This window comes from Echinops telfairi, unplaced genomic scaffold (assembly GCF_000313985.2).
Source record: "Echinops telfairi isolate 266 unplaced genomic scaffold, ASM31398v2 ScPeMD7_7400;HRSCAF=8409, whole genome shotgun sequence".
NCBI classification, from domain to species: Eukaryota; Metazoa; Chordata; class Mammalia; order Afrosoricida; family Tenrecidae; genus Echinops; species Echinops telfairi.
In genome coordinates, this window is record NW_022111300.1 from 8,914,545 (window position 1) to 8,926,110 (window position 11,566).

General features: G+C 41.6%; 1 long non-coding RNA gene across 3 annotated transcripts in view; it reads right to left on the reverse strand.

The window, feature by feature from the left end:
• Positions 1-297: 297 nt before the first annotated feature.
• The window catches only part of LOC123522382, a 21,190-nt gene continuing 9,921 nt past the window's right edge, over positions 298-11,566 (reverse strand). Inside the window, exon 4 of one of the 3 annotated variants that reach the window (XR_006680641.1) lies at positions 298-333. This is a non-coding gene — a long non-coding RNA (uncharacterized LOC123522382). Of the gene's footprint in view, positions 334-1,938; positions 2,352-10,652; positions 10,772-11,566 lie in introns of those variants that run through there. The other 2 variants (XR_006680640.1, XR_006680639.1) reach the window with 2 other exon arrangements.

Below are 11,566 nucleotides of genomic sequence, written 5' to 3' on the forward strand. Positions count from 1 at the left end.
AGAGCAAACATTTTGAGCTCAGCGACTGTGTTAGTCTGGGTCGACTAGAGAAACAAATCCAGAGACACTCATATGTGTATATGAGAGAGTTTTATATCAAAGTAATTGTATATTAAGAAAATATCCTGGCCCAGTCCAAATCAAGTCTTTTAAGTCTGATATTCGCCCAAATGTCCAATACCAGTCTATAAATTCCTCTTCAGACTCGCAACACATGCAATGATGCTGAATGCAGGAAGATCACAGGCTTGTGGGTGGAAAGTCTTGTGGATCCAGTGGGGTGGACGCATCTCCAGGGCTCTGGCTGCCATCAGTGTGGCTCCATGTGGCTTGCTAACAGGAAGGTAAAGCATAGAGAGTTTGTGTCCTGCCTTTGGGGAGGAAGATAGGAGTTCCCAGAATCCTCAGGAGAAGGGCATGCCCACGCAAAGGCCTCTTTGGCTATGACCTAATTGACAGGATAGACTCCACCCCTTTACTCAAATCGACAGGTGACTATGTAACTGCCACAGCTCCTAACTTAAAGTTTGATGGTTCAGACCCAGCCAGCAGTGCTGAGGAAGAAAGGCCCGGTGAGTCTCTTCCATAGAGATTATAGGCAAGAGCCCTGTGAAGTAGTTCTACTCTTGAAGACCTGGGCTCACCATGAGAAGGAAGAGACTCCATAGGAACTAATTTGGCTTTTGTTTGCTTGTTTGTTTTTGATATTATGATCAGGTTTCATATTTCAATTTCAAGTGGTTTTCAGATTTATTTTACCTCCAAGAAATATATTATTTTGCTTTTCAGCATTTAATATTCACAAGCCTCCTGATGAAAAACAAAAAAACACATTTTAGGCCTATCTTTTCCACATTTATTTCTTGGGGGTTTTCTTGGTTTGGTTTTATTTTTAGCAGATATTTTGAGAAACAGCTTGTGAGTTTTAGGCAAATTTAAATTATCTCCTCTAAATTAGAAGGAAACTTTGCCTGCAGGGAACCTTAGTTTTGCAACCTGAAGTCATTTGCCCCAAACATTTGCATGGACTCCTGAGGAACCCTGCCCAGGCAGGGGATATCTGAACTATTCAGGGCAACAAGAATCTTCTAAGAAACACTGAGAGTAAGGGAAAGCAACCGAGAACAACAACAACAACAACAACATGTTTCTCTTTCCCGATAGGTCTTTAAAACTACGTATTTAGTTTTGGAAATTATAATTTTCAGAAACTCTTGTCTACATTTGAAACATAATAATTAAACCCAACCACCTCATTTACGTAGCCCCTGTGGCATAGTGCTTACACGTTGAGCTGCTAACCGCAAGGTCAGCAGTTTGAAACTACCCGCTGCTCCGTGGGAGAAAGACAGGGCTTTCTACTCCTGTACAGAGCTTCTGTCTTGGAAACTCTCGCGGCAGTTCCACCCTGTCCTGCAGGGCCACGAGGAACTGGCATCAACTCAATGGTAGTGAGTGTGATTGTTTTATGGTCTTTTTTTTTTTTGACCACCTCATATATTATTTTGTATCCATCTTTTTATGATACAAATAATAAATGCTCATTCCAGAATATTTAGAAAATGGACCAAGGTATCACAGTTAAAATGTTCTTTAAAATCCTTACTGTAAGCAACCCCAAATTGCATTTGGTAGTATTTCAAGGCATACCTTGTGGTCATTCCAGATATGTTTGTGTGTGAGTTGTATCATTGACCATTATCTTTTGAGGATTAAAACTCATCGCCATTGAGTGATTCCTAGCCACAGCAAGCACAGAAGGAAGAGTAGAATTGCTCCCACAGGATTTCCAACTCTGTAATGCCTGGTGGCACACTGGTTACCCCTTGGTCTTTGATCCACATGGTCAGCAGTTCAAAACCACCAGAAGCTCTGAGGGAGCAATACTTGGCTTTCTACTCCTATAAATACAGTGTCTGAAACTCAGGGGTCCCTATGAGGCAGCATTGATTTGATGGAAGTGAGTTTTGTGTTGTTTGAATCCTGATGAGCGTTGACTGCCCCAGCTTTGTCCCTCACAGTTCTGGCAAGTCTGAGCCCCAACCCTTCAGTTAGCAGCGGAACTCTTAACCTCCAGGGTTAAGGCTTATTTTGAAGTGTCCCCTATTAAATTTCTCCCTATCAAAAGTAAATCCATTGACTCTTAAAAATCCATTGTATGGTGGTACTATGATTCATGGACTTATTTCTAGTTGTTAGACATTTAGAAACCACATGTTTAAAAAAAGACAGTTTTTAGTCTTCAAAAAGGAAGTCAGGCCATCACGACAGAAGCTGGCATTTCCTCCTCAGTCTCTAGTTTCCCTTCTTAGTTGTGTTTCATTTCACATAGTTTGCTTGAAGTCGTCTCCCTGTGTGACATTAAAGAACAGGAGTAAAGAAAGAGGCTGCCGAGCAGGAGAAGGCTGACCAAGCGAATGGCAATGGGTCAGTACTAAACTGATCACTCTGCAGAAGACAAGCCAGCTGCTCTCCAGCCACTTCAGGTTATTGTCCACCAAATAGTTGTTAGGGGGTGGTGGTGGTGTGTGTGCCAGGAGAGGCTGTGGCTAGGTGCATGCTTTGACGGATTTGAGGTACCCATTAGATTCTCATTTTCCTTTTGTGTTTTCCTAATGGGCAATGATTTGGAGTGGGTTGGCCCAGAATAGTCTAATACCACTAACATTTGCCTTATCAAACACATTTATACTATTGCTGCAGGAGGATGTTAATTTACTCTATGGTATATTTAGATGAGGCCATATTTGCACTATATTATAATTTGTTCTACTGTGGTATATTATTAAAGGTATGTAGATCATATTCTCTGCTTTATATTACATACTCCATACCAGCAACTCTCTAACTTTTTGGTCTCGGGACACATTTAAAGCGAAAACAAAAAATCTCAACTTATTACCTAGTCATCTTCTGATGACTCAGAAGAACAGAGTAGAACTGGCCTCTCGGGCTTACAGGCCATCAATCCCTAGAGCGCAGATCACCTCCCCTTCCTCCTACAGAACTGCTGGGGAGCTTGAACCAACAACCTGAGCTTAGCAGCCAGTGTTCAACCACCGGGACACCGGGCCTTTCTCAGGACCCTGGACAAATGTTACAAATGGTTGAGAATCTCAGAGAACTTTTCACGAGAATATATCTATTACTATTTAATACATTAGAAATTACAGTTGAGAATTTTTAAAAACACTTGATTCATTTCAGAGGGGCAATACTTATGCTTTCACCTGGAGCGCAAACTCTACTTATAAAAGGATTCATAGCAACATTATACGCAAACAAAATAAAGTTAAAAATACAGTGAACCCTCGCCACTTCGCGCTTCGACTTCCGCGGCTTCACTCTATCGCGGTTTTTGCGTAACAGCGCATGCTCTGTCATTACTGCCACTGATTGGCTCATACTGTACACACTTGATGCCATAAATAATATAATAAATAATAAATGATAATTGTAACGTCCAAAATGTTTTACTGTATTTTCCCTTTTTCGCTTAATAAATTGGGTAATACGAGTGTAATGGTGACTAAAGGGTGTTTTTTCATGTCCTCTATGCTCTAACTATGAAAATATTTGATTTACAAATAAGGAATCCTACTTTGCGGAATTTCATTTATCACGGTAGGGTCTAGACCAATTAACCGCGATAAACGAGGGTTCACTGTATTTGTTTTTTAACCAACATATACACTGAACAGTCTATCGCTGTAGTTTGGGAGCTTTATGATCAAAGATTAACTCAGTTTTCTGGTTGTTTCCCCATATCATGCTTATAAGTCATCCTAGAAATACTGAGTATTTGACTTCATTATTGAGTATTTTACTTCCTTTATCATTACTGTGATGAAATGAGCAGTCATATTTATCACTACAGTGAGTAACCCTTTTAAAAATAAGTTTAAAATAGCAATGTTAACATCAATATTTTGTGAAAGGTAACTTTCATTTATCAAAACAGATAAAGTGTGCCATTGTTTTTGCATTTTTGCAAGTCTCTAATGTCTGTGTTGGTGGAATACAGCTAAATTGCCGTATCTGCTTCTGCACTCAATTTCTTGTGAGATCCTGTTTTGATTGAAATATATGCATATAATCTAACCTTGCATAGCTATGTAATGAGAAAAAGGAAGGAGCACTTAATCGGCTTTCCTGATAATTATGAATATTTTTCTCTAATACTGCACTCACTTAGAAAATCCTCTAAGGCTCATTTTAATGTGGAAGCTGAAACCATATTAAATGACCCTTTCTTACACCGTCACATTAAGAGCCCTGGGTCTTGTTCATATTTGAATGGATCTCAGATCCATGCCCATGCAAAATAATAATTAATTGAGTTCCGTGGCTCTTCCAGACACTGGTGCCTCTCATATCAAAGCAAATCCCATCCATTTACTACCACTCCCAATCTCCGCACAAAAGTCCACCGGGAAGCTTTTGAGCGAATGTAGCAAATACAAGTTTCCCAAAACTCTCCTTTCAACTTGAAAGCTGAAACGATGCCATGGTCAATAAAAAAGGCAGTTGTTTTCCTAAAGTGACAGGCTTTCCTCCTTTGTTTCTGAGAAAATGTTGGCCACATCCCCAAGTCGGAGTAACCCTGGATTGACTGCCATTCTTTCAAGTAAAACTGATGTTTCACTCCACTCACAGCAGAATCGCAGGAGCGTGTGCTGGATTCACTCTTTGCAGGATGTTCCACGGGATTTTAAACGACATAATAGTTGAGATTTACTAAAGTGAATATTTTTTTATTGCTTACTCAAGAACATTTTAAAATAAGACATGGAGATTTAAAATGCAAGAGCATCATAGTAAAAAATAAATAAAATTAAAAAATCAATGACAGGTAGTCCAGTTTGGAAGGCACTGGTGATTCAGCCGTAGACTTCTCACCATCTGTCCGGGGAACGTGGGTCTGATGCCTGGCCAGTGAACAGTCGGTGGAGACCGGCATGTCACTATGGTTTCCAACAAGGAAAAACCTGGGAACCCACTATGGAAATTTAACAAAAAGAATCCCCGAGGATTGCAAGATCACCTTTTATTCCAATGACAAATTAGCACACAAAATTAAGGAAATTACCCATAACGGCGCTTTACTAAAAAAATCATCTGCCTGAGACCAAAATGCCTTTACTCTAAATAATAGACTCACAAACTTCTTTGGCCTACCACCATCTTTTCATATCTATATCTCGCCTCCTGGCAATTAAAAACTCATGTACAAAATAGCCCAGCCTCCAAGATAAAGTGTAGGCACCCGCATAACTGCTTTTGTTGTTCCCCGGATCATCCCGGCACTCCCCAGGGGCTGGTAGCGAGCCTCTACTTTGGGAGACACTTCTCTAAAGCAAAAATGAAAAGATAAAGGGGCAAGGGAGCTAGAATGCTGGACACAGAACCAGCAGAACACTTTTTTTTTTAAATGCTGCCACATTGTGAAAACAAAATTAAGGTCACTGAACATTTTGTGTAGAAATTGTCAAGGTTTCATTCAGGGTGTGGACAACTCAGTATAGATTGACACTGTGGGGAAACTGGCTCACTTCTGCAGCTGAATCTGAATTTTGCATCTGGTTCATTGACTTCCTGTTATAATGCCTGCCGATCCCAGAAGCCACCAACAACCTGCCAACCGTGGATTCGTTTGACTCTGTGTCCACCTGCCTGACTGGTCTTTCTGCTTCATCTTCCTGCTTCCTGTCAGTCAACCCTGCAGTTATATGAGTCAGGGGAAGCCTGGGGAGTTAGAAACCCCTACAAGGGACCTAATGCCTGTACCACAACAGTGCTGTGCTCCTTACGAAAAGATGCAACCTTGGCCTCAGGCTCTATTAAAATAATCTTGTCTCCATTCAGGAAAATTTAATAAACCAGAGACCTCTCGCTATACCTCCATTATTGATTGAGCAAACCTGAGCTCAGGGTACATCATTCCTGATGGGGCCCATCTCATTCTTGATCAGACCCTAACCTCAAGCTTACACTTGACCTCTAGACTTAAACCAGACTGGACTTACCCATTTCCACAACCGTGTGAGCCATTTCTTGTTATAGATCTCTTTCTATATATACATACTTATAAGGATAACTCGTTTTGCTTCTTTACAGAACCTAGCCTAACATAAATGGAAATGATTGTCAAGGGGAAAAAAATTCTCCCTTTTAGCCAGTGTTTAAAGGTCAATGCACAGCCATGGTTCCAAAGGTGGGAGAGGGGAGAGTGAGGATCACCGTGTGGGGGCAGGCAGTGAGTTTGGTAATGGTGGCGAATCATTTGGGAAAAGGCAGTGGTAACCATTGCACAGCATGAAGAATGTAACCAGTATCCTGAATTCTACATGTAAAAGTTGTTGAATTGGCAAGGGTATATTTTGACCACAATTTTAAAAATAACTATAATTTTTCTTTTTCTCCCTATATAGCATCCTTTTAATTTGATTTTATTGTCTAAATGTACCAAATACAGGAGAGAAATTCCCTTAAGTATATCCTAAATGAGAGACTTGAATGCTTTTGAGTAACATTTGCTAAAATGCTAGTAACTGAATCAGTAGCAATATGGTGTCTGGAATCACCTTTAAAAAGCATTGATCATTCTGAGTCATGATAGAAGTGATAGAAGTCATATATACATTGATAGAAAGTCATGTATATGTTGGGGCCATAATCTTTATGATACACTGAGATAAGTCATCATGTTAATTCCCAATGTGATTTTAAAAAACACACAAAACTACTTATCATGCATTTCATACACTAAGTTACTACCATTCAGAGTCCAGTGATTGAGATTTTTCTTTCTTTGAAAATTTAAAGACTGTAAGATATGACAAAATAATAATTTATAAATTATCAAGGATACATGAGGGAGGGGAGCGGGGAGGAAAGGGGAAAATGAGGAGCTGATACCAAGGGCTCAAGTAGAAAGCAAATGTTTTGAGAATGATGAGGGCAACAAATGTACAAATGTGCTTGACAGACAATGGATGGATGGATGGATTGTGATAAGAGTTGTACGAGCCCCTCCATAAAATGATTATAAAAAAAATTAAGGACTGTCTTTCCCCAAGTAGACACCAATTAGGACACCAGATGGCTAGATAATAAAAATGCCTTAAAATTCGGACCACGCAGAGGTAAGTGAGGCCACAGGCCTGCGGAACACGAAGGTTTTTCTTTACTCGCAGGCTCTGTCAGTACCTTGTTTGGGTTCTGGGTTTGTGCTTATCTGGTATTGTGTTGACACAGGCTGGAATGTTCTGAAGAATGTGTGTGTGTGTGTGTCTGAGGCTGTTGTTGATATGCTTGCTGGCAAGCATTTCTCTTAATGAAGAATTTTTGATAAGCTGTGAACATTTCACAACATATAGCCACTTGATAACGGCAACATGTTTTCCCTGAGAAAAACAAGGGGAGGCCCAAAGCCGTGGATGTTGTGGACGTGCTGTTGTGCAGACGCAAACTCTGGGTTGAGCGTGCCGGGGAGTTTCTATGAGGGCAGAAATTTCTAGAGTGTTTGTAGGAAGAGCAGAGTTGAGCTGTATGGGACTGTGGTATTGATTTCTGAGCACGTCGGGAGATTGTTCTCAGTCTGTACTCTGAGCTTTCAAGCCTGCTGACGGTGGCAGGAGCAGCTTATCCAGTAAGCAAGGTAAACAAGGGTCTACTTCTATTTACCAATCTGGCGGGGACTAGTCACTACAGATCAGTAAATCAGCACAGGCTGACTCTGTAGGAAGGTGCGGTTTGAAGAGAAGCAGGTGCCAGGCATACCTAGAAGCTGAATCTTTGATGTGGTGAAACTGCCCTCTGCAGACTGGTAAATAAACACAAGGACCTATGCTGGGAGCATAATGAGTATCCGTTGGGCAGCTATCCCAAGGCCAGCAGTTCAAAACCACCAGCCATTCCTCAGGAGAAACGACTGTATCTATGGAAAGAGATGCCAGAGAAGCTCAACATTATCATCCATCGGAACAAGTCTAGGAGCCAACTGAGAAACAGACCATCAATTGCTCATCTACAAGCTCAATTTGAAGCTGGAGAAAATTAAAGCAAGTCCATGAAAGCCAAAGTACAATCCTGAGGACATTCCATCTGAATTTAGAGACCAACTCGAGAACAGATTTGACACATCACACGCTAGTGACCAAAAGACAGATGGACTGTGGAATGGCCCCAAGGACACCATTCATGAAGAAACCAAAAGGTCATTGGAAAGACAAGGATAAAAAGGTTTTAAAAGACGACAATGGCTGTCAGAAGAAAAGCTAAACCTTGCTCTTGAATGTAAATTAACTAAAGCAAATGGGAAAAGAACCATGAAATAAGAGTTGAACAGAAGATTTCCAAGGGAAGCTCAAGGATACCAAGTGCTATAACAAAATGAGCAAAGACCTGGAGATAACAAGACAAAAAGGACAAACATCCTCAGAATTTTTAAAGCTGATAGAACTGGAGAAACAAATGCAACCCTTGAGTCACAACACTGAAGGATTGTATAGCCAAAATAAGGAGCGCAGGTGGTGTAGTGCGGGAGACAAGTGGGACTTTATACTCCTGTCAACAGGTGCAGTCTCGGAAGCTCAGAGGGGCAGGTCTACCCTGTCCTAGAGGGGCGCGATGAGATGGCATCAACTCAATGATGCTCAGTGAGTCGGTCTTTGGTTTTTGTCTTTTTGAGGGGGTGGAGGGATGGGGATGGTAGTGGAGCTGATAACCACAAGGTCAGCAGTTCCAACCCCCCAGCTGCTCTGCAGGAAAAAGATGAGATGGACAACTTCTGTAACAATGTAGAGCCTCAACCCCCCCGAAGAGTTGGCATCAACTTAATGGCAGTGAGTGGGTGTATAGACATCCATACTAGGCAAGTACAGTTGAGATCACTTAAAACAATATTAAGTAAGAAAAAGTAGCAGGAGCTACTAATAATCTAGGCAAATGTGTGTTAAATTAACTCATAAGACCTGACTCAGCTCTGGTGATGTAGTGGGTGATGCACTGGGCTACTAATGGACAGGTCAGTCATGTGAAGTGGACAGTTGTTCCATGGGATAAAGATAAGGATTCCTAGTCCTGTAAAGAGCTACCATTCCAGAAACCCACAGGGACAGATCTGCCCTGTCTGATAGGGTCACTATGAGATCATTCAGATAGAACAAGGTCATTCTGTAAAGTTTAAAATCCGGGAAGATGTGCGTAAGAATTGTATTCTTTCACCATACTTATTCAGCTTGCTTATGGTAAGCAAATAATTGGAGAAAGGTGGACTATATGAAGAAGAATATGGTAGAAGAAAGTGAAAAAGGATTGGAGGAGCCGCGTTCACAATCTGGAATATGCAGATGACATAACTCTGCACAACGAAAGTACAGAGGACTTAAAACACTTACTGATGAAGAGCAACGTCTACAGCTTCCAGTATGAATTATACCTTAACATAACAAAAACAAAAATCCTCATAACGGGACAAATAAGCAACATCATGCTAAATGGGGAAAATAGTGCAGTTGTCAAGGATTTTATTTACGTGGTTCCACTGTCAACGCTGCTGGCAGCAGAAAAGTCATGTTGAACCATCTGCTACCAAAGACCCTGTAAGATGTTCAAGAGCAAAGATGCCACTTTGAGGACTTTGGTGCATCTGACTCAAGCCAGGGTCCTGTCAATGACTGTGCAAAAGCTGGGCAACGACCAGGAGGACCGAAGGTGACTTGATGATGGTGAATTAGGACGCTGGTACAGAAGATGGAATAGACCTTGGCCTTCCAGAAGAACAAACAAATCTGTCTTGGAAGATGTGCCACCATCATGGCCCTTGGACGTGAGGATAATGAGATGGCGTCTGTTCTTGGGGCATGTTATCAGGACATGCCCTTCAGTCCTTGGAGAAAGACATCGTGCTTGGTAACCTAGAGGGTTAGGGGGGAAAGACAAGCAGCCTCAATGAGGTGGGTTGACACGGTGGCTGCTAACAATGGGCTCACACATAGCAACAATGGTGAGGATGGTGCGGGCCTGGGACAGTATTTCCTCCTGCTGGGGTGGGTGTGGGCTGTTATGACTCAGAACTGGCTCAAACGACAGCACCACCAACAACCTAACAGCAAAGCTTGCTACTGACATCAATTGATGAGGGTCTTTCCCTTGGATTCTAAGCCAGAAAGGTTTTTTGTTTCCCGAGCTGTGAGGTAATTAACCCAGCAGAGTGTCTTCCACATCAAAGGTGCCTCAGATGGCCGCTGTCACATTTGTTGGTTGATCACTATGCTAAAAGCAGATCAAAGATGGGTATTAAAACTGAATTATGAAGTGTAAGGTTATTCAAGCCAAAAAGCACATGAGGTTTCTTTCTAAAGTTATTTCTATTTTTTAAAATTATTCATCTATGTTTAGAAAATACATTGTTAATTCATCTTTACATGATAGAGATATTGTAAACCTAACCTAAGAAAAATCAAAGAGAATATTAAATTTCTAGAGCATACAAATACACAAATAGCTTTGAATGCACATCTACATATAACTGATCTGTAACATTAGTCCTTGCTGGACCCATCCATCAGGTCAGCTGAAGGGAGCAGGTCAACTGGCCATGGATTGACAGCCAGCCTCCTGGTCAGGCTCCTCACCTGTGTGCTGTAAGGCCATGTTGTGGCTGCAAAGGCAGCAGGTCCCTCTGCATCCCAGCTGCCAGGTCTTCTCCACTCTCCCCAGAATAATTCACACGGCCCAAGCATGACTCTAACCAAACGTACTATACCTGGGCAGTTGGGAGGGACACAGATGAATTTTCTCACAAGTCAGGAGGCTAAACTTCAGAAATCAAGGTGAGGCTCCAGACCAGGGGTTCTCAACTTTCCTAAAGCCACGACCCTTTAATATAGTTCCTCGTGTTGTGGTGACCCCCCCACCCCAACCATAAAATAATTTCCGTTGCTACTTCATAACTGTCATTTTGCTACTGTTACAAATCAGGGCAACCCCTTTGAAAGAGTCGTTTGACCCCCAAAGGGGTCGCGACCCACAGGCTGAGAACTGCTGCTCTGGACTCTTATTTGTTTTTTCCAGCTTCTAGTAGCTGCCTGCAATCTTCTGTGTTTGGGGACTTGCAGCGGCAACCATCTCCATTTGGGACAATGGTGTGTTGGTGTTTCTATTGTCTCTTTGGCTTTTTTGGATGTCACTATGCAAATGTGATAAGGTTTAGGACCCACCCTATTCTAGGGTGGCCTCAGTGGCATACCAAAAGAACACCCATTTCTAAATCAATCCATGATGCACCCCCAAACTGTGTATTAAGTTTCATTTAATTTTTTAAAAGCTCAAATAGTTTCATCAACTAGGCAGTGGAAAACATTTTCCTTCATCAGACTGTTCAAGAATGAAACAAGAACGGACACACCCAGAAACTGATCAAACATCTCCCACAATTTAGTTCTATTCCCATCCCCACCCTAATCCCACCCCCACTATTTTTTTTCATTGCTCCGGAATTCTCAGTACTCAAAAAAAAAGCACACGTTTGTACAAATGGTGCTACTTGTATTAATTCAGG